The sequence below is a fragment of the Bos grunniens genome, chromosome 1 (genome assembly GCF_055505025.1).
Source record: "Bos grunniens cultivar Pamir isolate PY7600 chromosome 1, Bosgru_T2T1.0, whole genome shotgun sequence".
Taxonomy (NCBI): Eukaryota; Metazoa; Chordata; class Mammalia; order Artiodactyla; family Bovidae; genus Bos; species Bos grunniens.
The window spans coordinates 135,435,854-135,457,057 of record NC_141165.1 but is presented as its reverse complement, the minus strand read 5'-3'; the positions used below and the strand labels follow the sequence as shown (position 1 = coordinate 135,457,057).

General features: G+C 40.1%; 1 pseudogene; it reads left to right on the top strand.

The window, feature by feature from the left end:
- The first annotated feature begins 378 nt into the window (after positions 1 to 378).
- LOC147380231 (histone-lysine N-methyltransferase SETMAR-like) overlaps positions 379 to 21,204 on the top strand; it is a 44,148-nt pseudogene continuing 23,322 nt past the window's right edge.

Sequence of the window (21,204 nt, the reverse complement as noted above, 5' to 3'; positions counted from 1 at the left end):
CCACGTCTCCTGTGTCTCCTGCATTCGCAGGCAGATTTGTTACCACTAGCGCCACCTAGGAAGCCCTGACATAAAAATTCCTAAGTGAGAAGGGGTCCTCCCAGATGACCCTGTTAGGTTGTGTTCCGCTTGCCAGTCGCTGGTAGTGTTACTACTGTACACTCACAGTCCCAGTGACAATGGAAGGAAAGACAGAAAGTGACAGAGTAGTATGCAAAAAGAACTCTCACCATTTGTACATTCCTCAACAATTTCTAGCCTGTAGGATTGACGATTGACATACGAGGCGTTTGGGTTTTTTGGTTTGGTTTTGTTTTGTCTCACGGTATTTTTCAGTGTGCAGATTTTTTTCCTTACCAAAGCAGACAGCTTGGCACGATGGCGCTAGCTAAGTTTCCTCCTTACCAGGTACATTTCCATTCCTAGACTAAAGAAAATTGGTTACTTTTCAACTCGTAGACTATTAAAATAAAATCCAAACCTGTGTCTTGTATTCTCATATACTTCCAGTAGGGCTTTCCTGGTGGTTCAGATGGTAAAGAATCTGCCTGAAATACAAGAGATTCGGGTTCAATCCGTGGGTCAGGAAGATCCCATGGAGAAGGGAATGGCAACCCACTCCAGTACTCTTGCTGGAGAATTCCATGGACAGAAGAGCCTGGTGTGATACAGTCCATGGGGTTGCAAAGGGTTGGACACTACTAAGCAATAAATATTTTCACTTTTCACACTTCCAATACATTTTTTTTCCCTTTTATTTTACTCTAGTCTCTAGTGTGATACATGGTAAAATAGAATAATAGTTTAGAGTGAGAAGTCTTCTGAAATTGAAGTGATTTGGTTCCAAAAACTAGATGAGTGCTATCTTTCTTTTTTTGCAATAAATTCCTTTATGTTATCTAAATCACCACATAATATCTAAGTCAACCTTTCAATAACATTTTTCAGTGTTCATAACCCTCTTGCTGCCAGTTTCTTTGTGTGTGTGTGTGTGTGTGTGTGTTCCACTTTCTCTATTAAAGAAAAATAGCTACTTAAGCCCAAATAGTTTTCTACTCAACATAACTTTCTCACTGTTTAGAAAACACTTATCAGTCCTTTTGGAACTTGGTCTATCTGTTGGTACATTAATTAGCTTTAGTGCATGCTATCTGACACTTTTACAACTGAATTTTGTATACAATTTTTCCCCTGAAAATTTCATATGAAGTTGCTAATTTTCTTTTCAGAGTTTGATTTTTTTAATGTCATAAAATAAGTCAATCTATGGATTTTCCAAAAGACAACAATAGAAAAAATATAGATTCATAAGACCAATGATAACCTTGCATAATGCTGTATGAACCCAAGTTCAGAGAATTAAAGAATATAAGAGATTGTGTAATTCATGCCTGGATTCAGTGCTCCCTCTTGACTTACCCAGATACTAGAGGAATTCTCCACTTGTATTGTACAACTACGTTTTCCATTTCTTTTTGCCAGTGTAGTATGAAAAACCAAAAACTGAAGAAATAGAATGCAGCCTTTCTCTTTAGCTTTAGAAAATGTAATGTATAAACTGGAGAAAGTTTACAAAAACACCTTCCAGGATAAAAACAGGAAATGGGGAGCCATGTGAAGAAAAGAAAAATTGTATCATGCTCTCTTTCCACTTTACTTTGGCCACCTGATCCAAAGAGCTGACTCACTGGAAAAGACCTTGATGCTGGGAAAGATTGAAGGCAAAAGGAGTAAGGGAAGCATCGGATGAGATGGTTAGATATCATCACTGACTCAATGGAGATGAATCTGAGCAAACTCCAGGAGATAATGAAGGACAGGGGAGCCTGGCGTGCTGCAAATCATGGGTTCTCGAAGAGCCAGACATGACTTAGCAACTGAAACACAACAACTTTTCCCACTACCTCCTACTTCTCAAAGGCCACAGAATAATAAAAGAATGCATTTTAAACCCAAAGACCAAGCCTAAGAGGACTCGTAGTACCAAATGGATATCTGGCATTTAGTTGATAAATTAAATCAGGATAGATTCTTGTTGTTTAGTCATTCACTCATGTCTGACTCTTTGCGACCCCATAGTCTGCAGCATGCCAGGTTTCCCTGCCCGTCACTATCCCCTGGAGTTTGCTCATACTCATGTCCATTGAGTCAGTGATGCCATCCAACCATCTCATTCTCTGCTGCCCACTTCTTTTCTTATCCTCAATCTTTCCCAGTATCAGGATCTTTTCCAACGAGTTGGCTGTTAGCATCAGGTGGCCAAAGTATTGGAGCTTCAGTTTCAGAACAATCTTTCCAAAGAATGTTCAGGGTTGATTTCCTTTAGGATTCACTAGTCTGATCTCCTTGCTGTCCAAGAGATCCTCAAGAGGCTTCTCCAGCACCACAATTCAAAAGTATCAATTCTTTGGCACTTAGTCTTCTTTATGGTCCAACTCTCATATCCTCATACAATGACTAGAAAAACCATAGCTTTGACTATACAGACCTTTGTCAGCAAAGTGGCTTTTAGCTGATGAATTAAATCAGGATAGATACATAATCTTGGAGAAGGAAATGGCAACCCACTCCAGTGTTCTTGCCTGGAGGATCCCAGGGACGGGGGAGCGTGCTGGGCTGCGGTCTATGGGGTCGCACAGAGTCGGACACGACTGAAGCGACTTAGCAGTTAGCAGATACATAATCTAGATGAATCCAGTGGTCTTTGGTCAATATGTCCATCATCTGGAACTTTGTACTATATTCACTTCACCTGGTCTAAAGGAAAACAATCAGAGAATTAGACCTCTTAATCAAGTGGGATGCCAATAAAATGGGTTATTCTACTTTATTACTCTCTGGCTCATGGATCCTTGAGCCTTTCTTTGATAGTGCTTAGCTGACAGCACTTCTGCATCACTATTCTGTGCATCAATATTTATTGAATAGCCACTGCAGCAAATGAAGAAGGTGCAGAAGATGTATGTGACGATGGACTAATCACAGTATATGACTTATGTGATTTCAGCAGAGGGGCTTAAAAAATAAACCCGTGATGACAGTTTGTTTTATTCGTCAAGTGTAAGATATAAATTCCTCGCAAATAAGGTTGCTGATTAGTCAACTTTGTGCTTTTCACCCTAGAATGCTAAATTGTATGGCTTTTGTTTCAGTGAATGGATCTCTGGTATTGTTTCAATGTTGGATCTGCTTCATAATTAACCAGTGAAATAGCTTTGGCTGACAGTATCATTTATGGTGAGCACCATGGCATTTTTTTTTTATTACTAGTTAATCAAAAGGGAAATAATGAACCACTTGCTTCTAAATAGGAAATCCAAAATAAATAGAATTTAAAAGTCAAATTGAAAACTTTTGTGTCACTGAAAGTTTAATTTGGAAAAAGATTTAACTCAAACAAATACATCAGGCCTTTAAATAGGTTTAAGTACTGGATGTTATGACAAGTCACTGAGTCTTTATTGCTGCCCTGTGAGCAACAGTATCAATCTGTTGGTCTGGACTTTGACCCAGGCCCCTGGGGACTCATATTTCAAATGTTTGACTGTTATATTAAAGTTTGAGATTAGAAGCAAAACACTGTAAATGAAAATTACAAACTGTGAGTGTTGGAGAGATGCGTTTTCTGACGCAATAACTTTTTAAGGTGATTTGGGTGGGGGTGGGAGGGCTTGGATTTTGGGGGGGGGGTTATTTTTTTGGTCATTACTACTATGCCATAAAAGTGAAAAAAATTTTTTTCTTTCAAGACAATGAGTAATTTAGCCCCTTACTTTGGAAATCCTGACACTAATGTGCTGCATTAGCACAAATGTCTTAGTACTAAAGACTCAAAAGAGTGCTAAGTGAAACATGAATGGTTTATGGAATTCATAAATTCTACTTTGAATTTGAGATAACAGCCCAACTTTTGAATGACAGTGTTTATAATTGTTGACTTGTATACACAATAAATCCTTTATTCCTGTCTTTTGGGTTTTAACTCTTGGACTAGGTTATAAATTGTAGACTGGGCAATTTAGAAATACCCAGAAGATATTTTTCTGAGTTTCTTCTCCTCTCTGTGTTTCTATAGTTAAATCATAAAATAGAAAAGATTAATGTGAATCTAATCAAAGATACAGTATAAAATCTCTTTAAATTGATACCATAAAATTCATTTAATTAGCTATAGTGTAATTTGTAGAACATTTCCATTGGTATCTTGGGCCAGTCTCCTCAGTATTTGATCTAATGGAAAGTGCTAGACAGATACTTGATCCCACACAGGCCAGTAATTTAGGCCCACAGCAATAGATTGCATAATGCATGCAGAAGTTTTGCAAATGGATGCTGCACTTTGCAAGATGGGGCTTGGAGAATGTGCCGGGCTCAGACTGGGCCTCAGCTTATGGTTACCCATGCTGTGCATGCACAGGGCAGCCTGCCAAGGGTGTGGGTTGTGGTGAAAGCCAGTCCACATTTCACTACCCATGTGTCAGCACAGAAGACAGGAAACCTTGTCTCTCTCATCAGGAGAATCTTTTCTCTGAATGGGCTATCCAGAGGTCAGAAGCGGTGCCATTAATAATATACACCTAAAGATAATCTGTTATCTTTAGGTGATAGTTGTGACCTTGTGTTAGTTGCTCAGCCGTGTCTGACTCTGTCCGACTCCATGGACAGTAGCCCACCAGGCTCCTCCGCCCATGGGATTTTCCAGGCAAAAATATTGGAGTGGGTTGCCATTTCCTTCTCCAAGGGATCTTCCCCACCCAGGGATCAAACCCAAGTCTTCTGCATTGTGGGAAGACCCTTTTACTATCTGAGCCACCAGGGATGCCCATAATGTGACATTGGCAGGGTTGAAATACCCATTTCCACTAGAAACACAATACAAAGTACATGTTATAAAAATGACAGTTAAGTCCTTTTTTGCATTTAAAATATGCATAGCACCTGTCAAGCACATAACAAGCACCGAATAAAATTTTGGCTGGCAAAGGGGGACAGGAAGGCAGGCAGGCAGGAGGCAGAGGCAACAAGGTGGTAGGCAGAATTTCTACAGTGGTCTCCAAATATGTCTTGCCTTAATCTATAATCCTCAGAAACTATGGATTTGATTAGATATTGCATCAATGATTATGTTATGTTTTATTGTACAACTGATCCAGGAAAGGGAGATTATCCAGGTTGGCCTGAATGATTCATATGAGCCCTGAAAGCAGAGAACTTTCTCCAAATGGTGGCAGAAGAGGAGATTGGAAAGATTCAAAGCTTGAGAAGGACTCTTTGCCCCATTTCTGGCTCTGAAATGAAGAGGCCACCCGAGGAGGAATGCAGGGTGATCTCTAGAAAATGAAAGCAGCTCCCTGCTGACAGCCAGCAGAAAGTGGTGATCTCAGTCCTCCAACCACAGGAACTAGATTCTGCCCACAACTTGAATAAGCTGGGAAGTACATCATTTCCCAGAGGTTCCACAATACAACCCAGCCCAGTCAATGCCTTAATTTCAGCCTTGGGAGACCCTGAGCAGGGAGCCCAACCAGCCTACCTGGTCTGCTGACCTTGACAACTGTGAGATAATAAGTGGGTGCTGTTAGAAGCTGTTAAAATTGTGGTGATATGTGCCACAGCAATAGAATACTAATATAGGTATCTGGAGAACTGGCTTGACTTCCAGAAAAGATACCTGTTCTAATTGTTAAGGTGCATTTCAAAAACAAACAAACAAAAAAAGACATTTCTGTATTTGCTTGGAGAGAAATCTTGTGGGAGAATTTTAATCAATAATTTGAAGTACTAAAGACTAACGTTTTGATTTCCCTAATAGCTTACAAAAATGATTTACTATAAAGAATCAGTGTCAACCTTTCTGAGGGGGGATGACTTGTGCCAACAACATAAACAAAAAGAGGCTACTTCTAGAAATAATTTTTCGAAATAAGCTTCAGAGGTGAAGCTTGGGAAATTCTTGCATCTCAATCCAGTAAACAGCTGATACTTTGGTTTGCCTTTTTTTTTTTTTCCATGACTGCCCATCTTCCTAATGAGTCAATTCACTGGACACTTATCTGTTCCTCCAGAGGGTTGGGTCTTGCTTCATATTAGCCAATCAGAATACCCCAAATCACCCATAGTACCTTCTGTGCTTAAATGATTGGTTCAGAGTCCTTCATGGTACTAAAGCCAGGGGCCAATCAGGCTAGCCTCTGTGGATAAAGAGATTGATTTACCCACATCCATACATCAAATTCTCCATGTTCCAGCCACTGCTTTATTGAAGCTGTAGTCTCTTCTTTTTGTTTATTTATAAATAAATAAGCTGGCTTTTTAGAACTTCACTAAGCAATTACCTTCTTCTGAGGTTGGGAAAGGATAAGAGAAAGAGAAAATATATTATTTTTTGCTATTTTTTATTTAGGAAAGCTAATTTGGGAATTATGTGTAAATATCATGCACAAATATTATTCCTGCATCTCTTTTCCAGATAACTCAAACTGGCTAGGCTACCCTTTTTGCTAAGTGAAGTCTCTTCAAATTACATATACTGCAGAAAGCAAAAGCTTGGGGTTCAGCATCTCTCTGTACGATGTGATTTGGTCACAAGTGAGGTGACTAGCTAATTTGGCAAATTGCTGTTTGAGCTTATTTTCAGTTGAACTTCTGCTGAGAGAAGAAAGAACAAGCAGGCGAGCAGAGAACATACTATATGCATCGCTGAAACTTATTGCTTATCTTTATTGCATTGGAGTAAATGCTCTTTTTTTTTTTTTGCTGTTGCCAAGTAAGTCATCATATTTTAGTTCTGCACTGAATCCCTCAGCAGGAGATGAGATTTGAATAGATCCAAGAGTGCAGGGAATAAAAAGAATGCACATTTTGGCTCAAATGCTTCTTTCTCCACATTTCTCTCCCATCGCTTAGATTGGTCACTTGCAGAATTTATGGTAATCTATATGAAACATTGTATAGAAACAATAGTGAGGTTTTATGTTAAGGCATTATCTAACTGAAAACATATATTTTTATTGTTCTGATAAAAATAATGCATTCTCATTGTAAAAAGAAAGTATAAAAATGTGTAAAGAAAGACTGAAATTTACCTGAAGTTTCATCTCTCAGAAGCTCGTTAACATTTAAATGACCATCTTTTAACATCTCTGTTTATATATACGTACTATATGCATGGGTGTTAAGTCACTTCAGTCGTGTCTGACTCTTTGCTACCCAATGGACTGTAGCCTGCCAGGCTTCTCTGTCCATGGGATTCTCCAAGCAAGAATACTGGAGTGGGCTGCCATCACTCCTCCAGGGTATCCTCCCTACCCAGGGATCAAACTTGCATCTCTTATGTCTACCTGCATTGGCAGGCAGGTTCCTTACCACTAGTGCCACCTGGTTTAGTCACCAAGTCGTGTCCGGCTCTTGTGACCCCAGGGACTGTAGTTAGCTAGGCTCCTCTGCCCATGGGATTCTCCAGGCAAGACTACTGGAGTGGTTGCCATTAACCTGGGAAGCCCATAAATGCCTGCTAAGTCTAAGTCTCTTCAGTTGTGTCCAACTCTGTGCAACCCCATAGACGGCAGCCCACCAGGCTCCCCCGTCCCTGGGATTCTCTAGGCAAGAACACTGGAGTGGGTTGCCATTTCCTTCTCCAATGCATGAAAGTGAAAGTGAAAGGGAAGTCGCTCAGTTGTGTCCGACTCTTCGCGACCCCATGGACTGCAGCCTACCAGGCTCCTCCATCCATGGGATTTTCCAGGCAAGAGTACTGAAGTGGGGTGCCATTGCCTTCTCTGCATAAATACCTACTACATGGTATTATTTTAAAATGGTCATATAATATGAATTTTTTTAAATTTCATGAGCAACTTTCTTTTTAATACATTCTTTACCTTTGTGGTATCCTTCATCGCTTAATCAGTAAAGAATCCACCTGCAATGCAGGAGTCTGCCTGCAATGTGGGAGACCTTAGTTCCATTCCTGAGTTGGGAAGATCCCCTGGAGAAGGAAATGGCAACCCACTCCAGTATTCTTGGCTGAAGAATCCCATGGACAGAGGAGCCTGGCGGGCCACAGTCCATAGGGTCGCAGGAGTTGGACACGACTGAGCAACTAAACCACCACCACTTGTTCTTTTCTTTTCTTTCCTCTTTCCATCCACATCTTTCTCCTAATCAATCATATGTGAGTACATTACATAATGTGTTTGCTATTTTACCCCCGAATGAATTTATATTCCTTGTACTTTTCTGCTTGTTGTTTTTCCCACCTAGCCACATGTTGTTGAAATCTTTTAAAGGCAACTGGGATAAAAATAACATGTTTCTTTTTAGTGGTTATGTAATAAACCCCAATATAAACATATTTAATTATTCTCTTATTTATGAGTATTCAGATTGTTTCCAGTTTTATTGCTATCATACACAATTGTGCAATATACATCTTCATATGTTTGGTGCTTTTATTTTTATAGATAGTGTCTCAAAGTAGGATTGTTGATCCAGAAGAGCCCAAAGGATACTGTGATCCCTGTTTTCTCATCTTTCCTTACATATGGCACAGTTGGCCAACTGCTGTCTCTTTAACCATCTTTACTTTTCTCCTGAGAGTCTTGAAAACCCTCCCACTGGGAGAGCTTGTTTGGATGAAAATGATTTACATGCTCCATGGCTTTGGAGAACATTGCTAAGTATCAGTTGTTATGAATAGATTGTGTCTGTATGGGAAGAAAAGCGTTATTTGTGATTTTTAAAAACATTTTATTCCTTATTTATCTAGTTATCTATTTACAGTATGACATTTTTTTAAAAAATTGCTTTCCCTGAAGTCCTAGAATAAGCTATAAATACTTCCTTGAAACATTCCCAGCCTGGGCTGGTGGTCCTTGTTGCTGCTATTTGCAACTATGCTGTGAAGAGGACATTGCATGACCTAGTTCCTTTCATTTATTCCAGGTCATTGGTAACCAGATGAATTCTGGTTGTGTAGAAGGTCTAGTATTTATGTAGACATGGGTTATGCTTCAGGACTCAAGCTTTGTTTGAAAGCATTAAGATTCTCAGCAAAGTAGGTGAAGGCTTGAGGGTTGGTAGACAGCAGAAATATGTGTATATTTAGCTCTGTTTGTTCGGGCAAAATTCAGCGCGCAGACCTGGCTATCTTGGTGCCTAGCAATGGGTGGCCAGCTTTTACCTATCCTTGGGATCTATTTGCCTTTTCATTTATCTCTCAGATGCCTGTTTCTCAGCACTTCATCCAAGACGGGCCCCGTATCCAGTTCCTTACTGACAGAACTGACAAAGTGGCTGATAAATCTTCCATCTAAATGGCACATTCCAAACAATATAGCCAGAACAAGTACGTCAGAGCTGGAAATATTATCTGCCCTCTCATTCTCAGTGCACTCTTATAAAAGGTGGTACACACATTTGCTGACAGTGGGGCAAGTTGTCAGAAACTTGGAGCTCTGCACGAGAAATAAAATAAGACTCTGGGTTTTCTCGGAGGTGCTCAGGTCTGCCTCTGAGGCAGGGAATAGTCTGCACTCCAGGTGACTTGCAGCATGTGGCCCCCAAGTTGTGGCGGCCCTATCCTAATTTACTCATAAATCTTGCTTTTCTTGAAGCAGTTCTTTCCCTTGAAGGGATCATTTAATTACCATCCTCTGGACTAACCAACCGAGCTGCAAAGCCCTGAAAGCAGCTGAGAGAGCCCTCCTTCCACCACGGTCGTGCAGCCTCAGCGGGTTTCCCTGCCTATGGAAGCAATTTCTGTCAGCCACTTCCTGCCAAAGTGCCAAACTGAATGGAGGATGTTGTTTCAGATGCCACTTCATTATCCAGAAGAACAGAAAACTTTCAAGGGAACATTTTCAGAAGCCGAAAGTTGTCACGAGTCTCTTCTATAAAACAGAGCAAAAGATCACACAGGCCTTTTGGGGTTAATTATATCCTTTCCTTGGGAGGGGAATTTCGTTTTTTCCTTCCTTAGAATGGTATGATGTTCCTATAGAGAAAGCCACACCATGACTTGTTATGTATAAGCAACCAAGAATTGACCTGGTTCTAACTTCACTCTTGCTGGGTCCCTCCTAAGTCAAGGCATAAGACACTTGTTAATGGCACTGAAATGAAGTCCCTCTGCTTAGTATCATACTTATGCACATTAGCACCCTACTGCAAGCATCTGAGGGGCTTCCCCTGTAGCTCAATTGGTAAAAAATCTGCCTACAATGCAGGAGACCTGGGTTTGATTCCTGGGTCAGGAAGATCCCCTGGAGAAGGAAATGGCAACCCACTCCAGTATTTTTGCCTGGAGAACGCCATGTATAGAGGAGCCTGGCAGGCTATGGTTCATGTGGTGGCAAGAGTCGGATACTACTTAGCATCTGAGCAACATCTCACTGCTGCTAAATACAGATTTAAAAAAGAAAGCATTCATAAATGAAACAGGGTGATGTGTTTCTCTGTACTTTTGTCCTTATACAATGTTGATACAAAACTGTATTGTCTACTAAGGAGAGGTAGTCAGCTTCTAGTCTAAGTCTCATCTCCATTAAAAAGTTGCACCACTCACTTGTAGGTTTAAGTGTGGTGAAAGGTTGCTATTGCAGTTTGTAATAAGATGAGTCATGGCACCAAACTTAGTCATGAAATAGTATAGCCAGAAGAGGCTTGTAGAAAAGGTCCAACTTTTTTGTCTGTCTCTATGTTAAGTTAATGAAGACATCTAAGGCTACATTTTCCAAAGCATATTTCATAAAACACAAGCCAAGCTATACACCCTGCCAAAAGAAAAAGAAAAAAAAAAGGAGATGAAGAAAGATTCTGGAAAATGAGAGATTCACAATAAATATTATACTACTAAAAGTTAAAAGCTTTATTATGACCTTCAGTAAAAATATGATTTAACTTGGTTTAAACAAGAGTTCTCAAATGGACTTGATCACAGAAACTTTTCCATGTAATCTCTCGCTATTAACACCCCATGAAACCACTGTTGCCCAGAAACACACTTTGGGTAATGTTGATCAAATGATTACAACAGCTGGAAGATCTCCAGAGAAATTTTCAAACTGTCCTTTAGAGAGCTCTGTCATTCTTTCAGAAATATTCAGCATTCTTGTCAATTTCAAGAGAAAACTGCCTTTTGATAAGTGGGTTTCTATTTAAAATTGGGGATCGCTGGGCTCTTTTGTTGAGGAGGAGTAAAGGTTGTTACTCAACTCCTCATTGCTTTTAGAATGAAGAACACTTGAGCTTGCCTCCTGGAAAAAAGCACTAGGGGAAGATACTTTTATCTCAATCTTTACAGCTTTTCTTCTTGGTGCAACTGGGGCAAAATCACCGCTCTTGTGTCACCTGGTCTCTTGGTTCTCTCTTTCCCTTGAACTGTATGTGAGGAGAAGAAGGAAACAGAGGACAAGATGGTGGGATGGCATCACCGATCAGTGGACCTGAGTTTGAGCAAACTTCGAGAGATAATGAAGGACAGGGAAGCCTGGAGTGCTGCAGTCCAGGGGGTCACAAAGAGTCAGACACGACTTAGTGACTGAACAACAGCAATATGTGAAGTAGACTATAAGCATCCAGAGACCTGTGGGTAAGTGTCTTGCTTTGCAGTCCCAACTCAATCCTTGACTGTGTCTTGAGCTTAGATTTGTCGGAGTTCAGTCATGGAAATTGAGTGATCAGCAAAGTATTAGAACACAGTCCTTGGGTCTCAGGTCCAAGTTATATCCTCTAATATAAAACAGCATAACAGTTCAGGGTAGTAAAGCTCATTCTACCCTTGAATTCTCACCTTATTGCTGTGTCTGCTCTCAATTTGGTTATGGAAATTTGAAAACCGGAAGTGAAGAAGAGCTTAATTCATTGGCACCCTCCATTCCCAACACCTATTATCCTTATAACACCGTTTCATCCGTTGAAAATGATTATGAGGTCACCCTGCAGCAATTTCTTCTCCAGCTCAAATAATTCCAAGTTCTTTTTCCTTTTGTTCCCTGTAGGTCCATTTGCCAACACTAATTATTTTTGTTGCTCTTCTCTGGTTCATTGCCAGCTTTCCCAATCACTTAAAAAATATAAAACCCCAAATGGGACAAAGCCTTCTGTGGTCCTGGCTTGGTCTGAGCTTCTAGATGGTTTGCTGGCCATCACAGCATTTTATGCTCATTGGCATATGCCAGTGCATCCCCATGTTATATTAGCTTTCATAACAATAGACTGGCACTGATGATCCCACTCTGTGTCTTGCTCTAATTTGCACTGTTGACTTTGAGCATATTTAGCAGTCATGATAGTATGAGGGTGGCGTCACCTGAGCTTTTCTCACAAAGTACCTTATACATTATTCCTTATACATTTTTTTTCTCATGATATACTATTTCTAGTGGATTCTAGAGGGTTTCTTTATAACTGCAACTCAAACATATCAATTTTGTTTTGACTTTCCTTGTGGTTTAGGCTAGGAAAATTTTTCATTTGTTTTAACACCTCTAGAATATTTAGTCAAATTGACAAATGGCCATTGTAATCTCAGATTTCTTATTCACCTCCTATATATTGTATTATTTTGCTAATAGATGCTTAATGTTAAGATCTTTGTGTGTATAACGTAGGACAGACTTTCTTTATAGCTTTGTTGTTTGCAGATTGCTTTCACAACACATATTCTCCTTTATTCATTCATGAGACACATATTTATTGATAGTGTGTCCGGCTTTTTGCTGGGCACTAATGAGATAAAAGTGAATACAGCATTAGAACTGACCTCAAGACCATCAGGGGCTTCCCAGGTGGCATTAGTGGTAAAGAACCTGCCTGCCAATGCAGGAGACTTAAAAGATGCCGATTCTATCCCTGGGTCAATAAGATCCCCTGGAGGAGGCCACGTCAACCCTCCAGTATTCTTGCCTGGAGAATCCCGTGGACAGAGGAACCTAGTAGGCTACAGTCCATTGGGTTGCAAAGAGTCGGGCATGACTGTAGTGACTTAGCATGTGTGCATGCAAGACTATCACAGTCTATGGGGTGATGGGAACAATGACAGTACAGGAAGAGGAAGCAGGGCTGTTTACATAGAATGAGAGGAAGGTTTGCAGGGATGGGAGCAGGTGAGTGGGGTTCACAGGAGAAGAGTGAACTAATAGGCTTCTATGAGGGACTAAGGGAAAAGAAACTGAAAACCAAAAAAGGGATGGATTTTAAGACCTCAAATGCTGAACTTTGACTCGGCATACAAACTTACTTGCTGAGGTTTGTATTGTCATCCAGTTTTACAGATGAAAAATCTGGGGACCAGAGAGACACATGAGGCAGATGTTATAAGAAAGTCCTAGTCTCTTGAATCCTAGACCAATTCATTGTCTCCATGAAATGTCTATCATTAAAAAGAAAAAGTAACAAGGACTTACTCTATAGCACAGGGAACTCTGCTCAATGTTATGTGGCAGCTTGGATGGGAGGGGAGTCTGGGGGAGACTGGATACATGCATAATCTGTGGCTGAATCACTTTGCTGTCCACCTGAAACTGTCACAACATTGTTAATCAGGTATACTACAACATAATATAAAAAGCTTTAAAAATGTTTAAAAAGTGAATTGAAGAATACAGAATATGTTTATAATTTTAGTGTACAAAATTTTTTCTAGTCTATTTGTTATTCTAGAAATTGAAATGTGCTTATTATATGAAATTTGCAAAATAGAAATGAATGAAAAATGAATTAAAATTATGAGGTAATAGCATTTTGAAATATTTCTGTCATTTGTGTACAGTTCAGTTCAGCCACTCAGTCGTGTCCGACTCTTTGCGACCCTATGAATCGCAGCACGCCAGGCCTCCCTGTCCAGCACCAACTCCCGGAGTTCACTCAGACTCACGTCCATTGAGTCAGTGAAGCCATCCAGCCATCTCATCCTCTGTCATCCCCTTCTCCTCCTGCCCCCAATCCCTCCCAGCATCAGTCTTCCTATGAGTCAACTCTTCGCATGAGGTGGCCAAAGGACTGCAGTTTCAGCTTTAGCATCATTCCTTCCAAAGAAATCCCAGGGCTGATCTCCTTCAGAATGGACTAGTTGGATCTCCTTGCAGTTCAAGGGACTCTCAAGAGTCTTCTCCAACACCACAGTTCAAAAGCATTGATTCTTCAGTGCTCAGCTTTATTCACAGTCCAACTCTCACATCCATACATGACCACTGGAAAAACATAGCCTTGACTAGACGGACCTTTGTTGGCAAAGTAATGTCTCTGCTTTTGAATATGCTATCTAGGTTGGTCATAACTTTCCTTCCAAGGAGTAAGCGTCTTTTAATTTCATGGCTACAATCACCATCTGCAGTGATTTTGGAGCCCCCCAAAATAAAGTCTGACACTGTTTCCACTGTTTCCCCATCTATTTCCCATGAAGTGATGGGACCGGATGCCATGATCTTCATTTTCTGAATGTTGAGTTTTAAGCCAATTTTTTCATTCTCCTCTTTCACTTTCATCAAGAGGCTTTTTAGTTCTTCTTCACTTCCTGCCATAAGGGTGGTGTCATCTGCATGTCTGAAGTTATTGATATTTCTCCCAGCAATCTTGATTCTGGCTTGTGCTTCTTCCAGCCCAGCGTTTCTCATGATGTACTCTGCATATAAGTTAAATAAGCAGGGTGACAATATACAGCCTTGACATACTCCTTTTCCTATTTGGAACCAGTCTGTTGTTCCATGTCCAGTTCTAGCTGTTGCTTCCTGACCTGCATACAGGTTTCTCAAGAGGCAGGTCAGGTGGTCTGGTATTCCCATCTCTTTCAGAATTTTCCACAGTTTATTGTGATCCACACAGTGTACACATTTTATGAAATTGGAACTAATATATATATACTACAATGTATCCTATTCTTTTCCTTGAACAAAATATTTTGTGAATATTTTTATCTTGCAAATAAATATGCTTCCTTACTATAATTTTAAACCATTTTCAGGGGATGACTTTTATTCTATGATTTTTAATAGCTGTAGAATGTTCCATTGTATGAATCTAATGACATAAATTTGTACATCTCACCATTATTGGACATTTAAGCAGTTTCTAACAATTTGTATTATGAACAGTACTTCTGTGAACAACTTGCTCACATTTCTGATATTTTTTAGAATAAAATATCACTAGGTCAGAAAGTATAGTGCTTTTAAGGCTCATGACACTTTTTGGCAGTTGTCCCAAATTTGCCATCCAACTAGCAGTGAGAAAAATGCTAGCTTCACCACCATTGCCAACACTGTGCATGAGATAAACAACTTCTTTTTGCCAACAAATAGCTTTTGTATTTGATTCTTTGCTGGCTTTGGAGGACATGTGTCTTCGTAGTAACAGGTTTAAGAATAGTAGTTAGGGTGCAAAGAGAATTTAGGGAGAAATGGGGGAGATCGGGGGATGGGGCGAATGTATGTATTTTCCAACCATTCAGTGACAGGGCCCTTCTATTTCCAACCACTCTGGGTCAGTGTGGGAGATGGCCATCTGGCATAATCATACAGAACCATGCAAAGTCTGTGTGATTCACACCTGGCTTGTGACAAGTAAGGTGTCAGAGCAAAAGTTCTCACCAGCCCTGAGAAGAAGGCAACAGGAAGTTCTCCTTCTAGGGAACGCTGCACTGACAGAGACTAGACGCTCGAACAGTGCCCGGCTAGCATCTACTGGCTGGCCACCCGCTCAGTCCTCCTGGACAGTCACCCCCTCCCTTCAAAGTCAGTTTCCTGTGACCATCAGACTACCCCACCTCCCTCACTATCCACTCATCATACCTTCTCAGTCCTCACCTCCTAATCCATCCCTGCCCCTAAGCAAGCACTTTAGTCTTCTCTGGATAGATTCTACAACAGAACTTTATCAAATCTTTTTGAAGAGTTTTAAAATTATGAAACACTTGAAACATACAGAAAAGCACTGAGATTAATATACTCAAATATTCTTCTATACCCAGATATAACAAATAGTATGTGTAAGAAAGAAGTGAAGTTAAAAATAGGTTGAACTTCATTCAATAGTAAAGGCAATTTTGTATTTCGTTGGCAATCTGCGAAGAAACTAGCTTTTCTGAGAGTTCGATGGTCTGCCATCATAAAAGCAGAGAAATTTTGATAAATTTAAATAAAGAGACACAAAATGAACCTTTATCCTGGGTTCCAATGAAGGAAGACCTCTTTGTAAAACAGCTGATTTCATTATTTCAATGGTCTTTTTATTGAATTAGGTTGAATAAGTTACCAACGTGACCAACTGAGCCTAACTGAACCATTAAGATGGGGGGAAGAGAAAGAGATTCAACGAAAAGTAATTGATCTAATAGCCACATGTAAACACAGAGGCAATTTCAGGGTCAGGATACTGAGAAAATCAAGGTAAATATATGTTTTATAAACCTTGTTCAAATATGCCTGGGAACGATAATGGATAATCTTGATTTTAATACAGAAATTATTCTGATTATTTTCAACTGACTGTTTATAATGCTTAATGGCAATGTGTTTTCATAATTCTCGTTTTAACAGTTTTTGTGGTTTTAATTTCATTTTTTCACTTCTGAATGGTTGCAGGCTGCCAGTCCCTTCAGAGCACATACCATCACCCTTTTTTTCCTCCCTTACTTCCCAAATCACAAGAAATCTCAGCTTGATCAGGAATGCCGTGTTCTCAAAGAGTATCCTGTGAACAGGAGAGGAGAGATTATCCTACATTTCTTGACTTTCCTTGCTGTTGATAGAATTTTTGCTCACAAAATTTCAATCTCTGATAACTTCAAGTGAAAGACTGGACGCGCTCAGACTGAGTAGTTCTTATTTGAATAATGAGTGTAATTCATAAACTGAAACAGGTTGAAAGTCATAATATAAGGAACCTCACTTTGGGTGAAAATGAAAATGCCTCCACAGATGGACACACATAAACACATTGTCATCTACTGACATTAACAGGCATTCATGTGCATTAATCAAATCATAGCATCTTAGGAGTGAGATGGGAATTAGGCATTATCCAATTCAATTCCCTTCTCATTTTTTAGATAAGAAAACCAAGGCAAAAAAAAAAAAAAAAAAGTGACCTTCTTGGATTCTAGCCAAAGGTTCCTAAATGTCAATCTACTTTTTAAAAAATCTCTTCCAAATAGTTGCATGTGGTCATCCTTTTAGTTCAAGTCGCGCACTGTCTTAATCTTGGGCGGTCGGCACCAAGCAGCGCCATGTCACATAAACCAGCAGGGCTTAGTGGAACAGATGTCTCTCTGAAAGCTCCTCTGACCTGGGGACCTCCTGCCCATCCAGACCATACTGCAGCTGACCAAGACAATTTAGTCTGGACAGCAGGTGAGTCTGATGATGTAAAAAAAAAGAGACCACTTAAAAGCCAATTGCTTTCAGAAGGGCTTTTTAAATATTGGAGTCCACTATAAAATTGGTGATTACTATATGTCATTATAGGAGGCCAGTTTTTATGTGAAAGATCTATTTTGTTGATTAAATGAAATTCTTTTTAGTGCCATTGGGTCACACATAACATATGTCCAGTCAATTATTTTAGGAGTAGTTGAAGATTTCTCTTTCCACAGTAATAGTTTTTTTGGCAATCAATGGAGCTTTGAAGAACCATTTTTCTTTATAATGACCTAGATTTTTTTTATAAGAATTTTTCCCCCAAGATGAATAGAGCTGGATCATGGGGAAGGGTGAGTAAACATGCTATATTGTAATTTTTCCAGAAAGACAGATGATTTTGCATTCCAAAATGATAACATAAAACAATAGTTTTTAGTAACTTGGAATGACTAGAAACTGATGTGGGTTTGACTTGACAGATGTCAAATAAAAATATTGATACTAAAGAAATAACCATTCTTTTTCCAGGAAATCTCATCTCTTTCCATCTTACTTAGATCAATAAGACAAATTTATGCTATGTGGTGGTCAATAATCTAGCCAGGTAGAAGTCTCAATATTAGGTGTTTGGGATTTAGTTTTAGGTCTCATTCTGATACACTGATTTTCTGTGGAACAGCCATTTAATTTTTAATGTCTTCACAAATAAACAGTTTTAGGCTACCAGGGGTGTTTATGAAAAATATACATTTACTCAGAAAAGATTAGCTTTTTATATATAGTTCTTTGCTTCCAGTTGGTACTCAAATTAAAATAAATCATCCACAGCATCTGCTGACCAATGGAAATGGCATGTGTGGACCAAATAAATGATATTTTCACCTGAATGGGCTGAAAGACTTGTACTGAAGGGCTCAACGAGCAACCCCGCATTGGCATAAACAATACTTATATGGAAAATTTGGTCAAATATCTCTGCCAGTCCTGTCCGAGCATCATGACCCAGTCTGTTCAAGACCCAGGGGACCTTGCTGATCCTACCTTTTTCCTTTCCCTCCCATTCTCTAAGGGAGCTGCTTGAAGTTGGAGCTGATCTTTATGCCTGTTCCCTAACGACTGTGGCAGTAGAGGACGGAACCTGAAGGTGAAAGAGTGCCTGAAGGTTGCACTCACTGCCTAGGCAGCAATGGTAGAACAGTGGCAGTGGGCGCATTTGCTAAGGGGCCAGTCCCTATGTCACCCAACACACTGAAGAAGGAAGCAAGCCAGGCCTTGTTTCACACCCTCATCACATTCCACATACAGATGGGAGGCACATGTTTCGTATCTCTTGTAATTAAACCTAGAAGGGAGACACATCCATTTTTGATCCTTGTAGACTCAGAGGTATCAGATGGCTATTTTATCTACACACGGATCCAGTGGGCCAGCAATTCCTGAGATAAATCTATTCCCATGTGACGAGACAGTGCCATGGGGAATCCAAGTTGGGAAATCTGCTGGCACAAACTAGCCACAGGAGACTATTCCAGGCAGCTGCTTCTGCCTCTCATGCAAATTTCTGCTCAGCAAGTACATTCACATTGTGTGCATGCGTGCTCAGTCATGTCTGACTCTGCAACCCTTTGGACTGTAGCACACCAGGCTCCTCTGTCTATGGGATTCTCCAGGCAAGAATACTGGAGGGTTGCCATTTCCTTCTCCAAGGGGAGGGATCTTCCTGACCCAGAGATCAAACCGGTGTCTCCTGCATCTCCTGCATTGGCAGGCAGATTCTTTACCACTGAGCCACCTGGGAAGCAGCAAGTATATTCACTTGGCATATATTCAGATTCACATAGATAGAGATGTATATTTAAAGCTCATTAAACCCTATGGCATCCCTTTGGGGAAAGAAGAGAAAAGTCTGGGGTTTTCCCTCATATACACACATCTGCTATAGTCTTAATGAGATTTCCTTTATGTAACACAACTTAAAGTTGATTCTAAGAATTTTAGACCAAACCAAATTGTAAATGTTGACATCTTGATATACATCATTGAGATCTTTTCTACAAGTTCCTGATGTGGAATGTTCTGAACATAATGTGAACAATACCATCTCTGCACTAATACCAATAGTATACTGAAAAGCTTGGAAGTAGAATTCTTAGAACAACACAAATATCACTAACCATGGAAAGAAAGAACAATCAAGAATGTCCACTTGTTCCTGTGATTTTCCAGATACAAACAGTGGTTATGCATGACCTTTTCACTGTAACCAGTCTGATAAAGACCTCCTTGGAAGCTGCAACGGGGGACCTGGCCCACGGCTGAGCCTTCGGCATTCCAACTGTTGAAAGCTTTAACCCTTATCCTAATGCCACCTAACCCTCCACCACCACTGCAGCCAATGCTGCAAGAGTAATCTAGCAAGAGAAGTTTCAGTGTCCATGCCTCTAGAAACCTGGCCCTGCCTGAAATCAACACTGCAAGAAAATTCCATCAATGGATGCCAAATCTGAATCAGGTCTCCAGGCAAGTGATGACAAGGGATCTAAACGCTGCATCCCAGAAAAGCCAAGGCAACCAGAGTAGGTAGGTGACACAGGCTATGTTCTTAAAGTGTCAGTCTGCACAATGTCTACCTTTTGGGTGGTGGGCACCAGATATCAGGTTCCACAAACCAGCAGGGCTTAGTAGAACAGACACCTCACTGAAAGCCCCTCAGACCTGGGAACCTCCTGCCCATCTGGACAAGCTGCACTGGACCAAGGCAGTTTGGTCTAGACAGAACACAAATGCCTGATCAGTGCCTAGCCAAGGTACCACCCAGGGTCTTCCCTAGACTTCACAGGATCCCTGTTATCCTAGGAAAGTGGCAGCACATCCCAGCAGTACTATTAGCAACAGCTCCTTGTTCTAGGCATGTCCTGGATGGCAGCCTACACCCTGATCTATTGCTCTGCTCTTTGTCTATCTGGCTCCATTTTCTAGCTTTGATATCTATGATCCTTATCATTTGGCAGTTTTCCCTTTGGCAATTTTTTGTCCTTAACTTCCTTCTCATTATAGAAAAATGAGAGAAAGGAACAAAAAGCAAAAATAAGGATCCCACCTTCTCTTTCAGAGATAATCATTGTAAGCATTTTAGTGGTATATACTTACAGATGTTTTCCAGGTCTATTATACACACATGCACACATACACACACACACACTCTCACTCACTCACTCACTTATTCTGAGATATATATATATATATATGCCATTAAGAGATCATGCATGAAATGTGTATATTATACTGACTGGCATACATTTAATCCTCAGTAAACATGAGGCATTGTTATAGTTCTGAAGTGTAACTTGCTTACATCATTCAGCAACATATAGCAAATATGCTCCACATTGATAAATCTTTTTCTATTTGTGATTTTTAATGAATACAAAGGAAGCACCACAATTTACTCCTCTGTTGTTAAGCATGAGTTATTTATACTATTTTGTTACTAGAAACCCAGCTACAGTAAACATTATTCCAAGTGGTCAGATGGTAAATAATCTGCCTGCAATGCAGGAGTCCCTGGGTTGGGTAGGTCCCATGGAGAAAGAAATGGCAACCCACTCCAGTATTCTGGCCTGAAGAATCCCATGGACAGAGGAGCCTGGTGGGCTACAGTCCATGAGGTCACACACAGTTGGACACGACTGAGCAACTAACACATATGTGGTTTTTAATGGATACAAAGGATGCACCGTAGTTTAATCCTCTATAGTTAGACACAGGTTATTTACACTATTTTGCTTTTAGAGACCCAGCTACAATAAACATTATTCTAGCAAAATTTTTATATCCCAGGATAAATTCC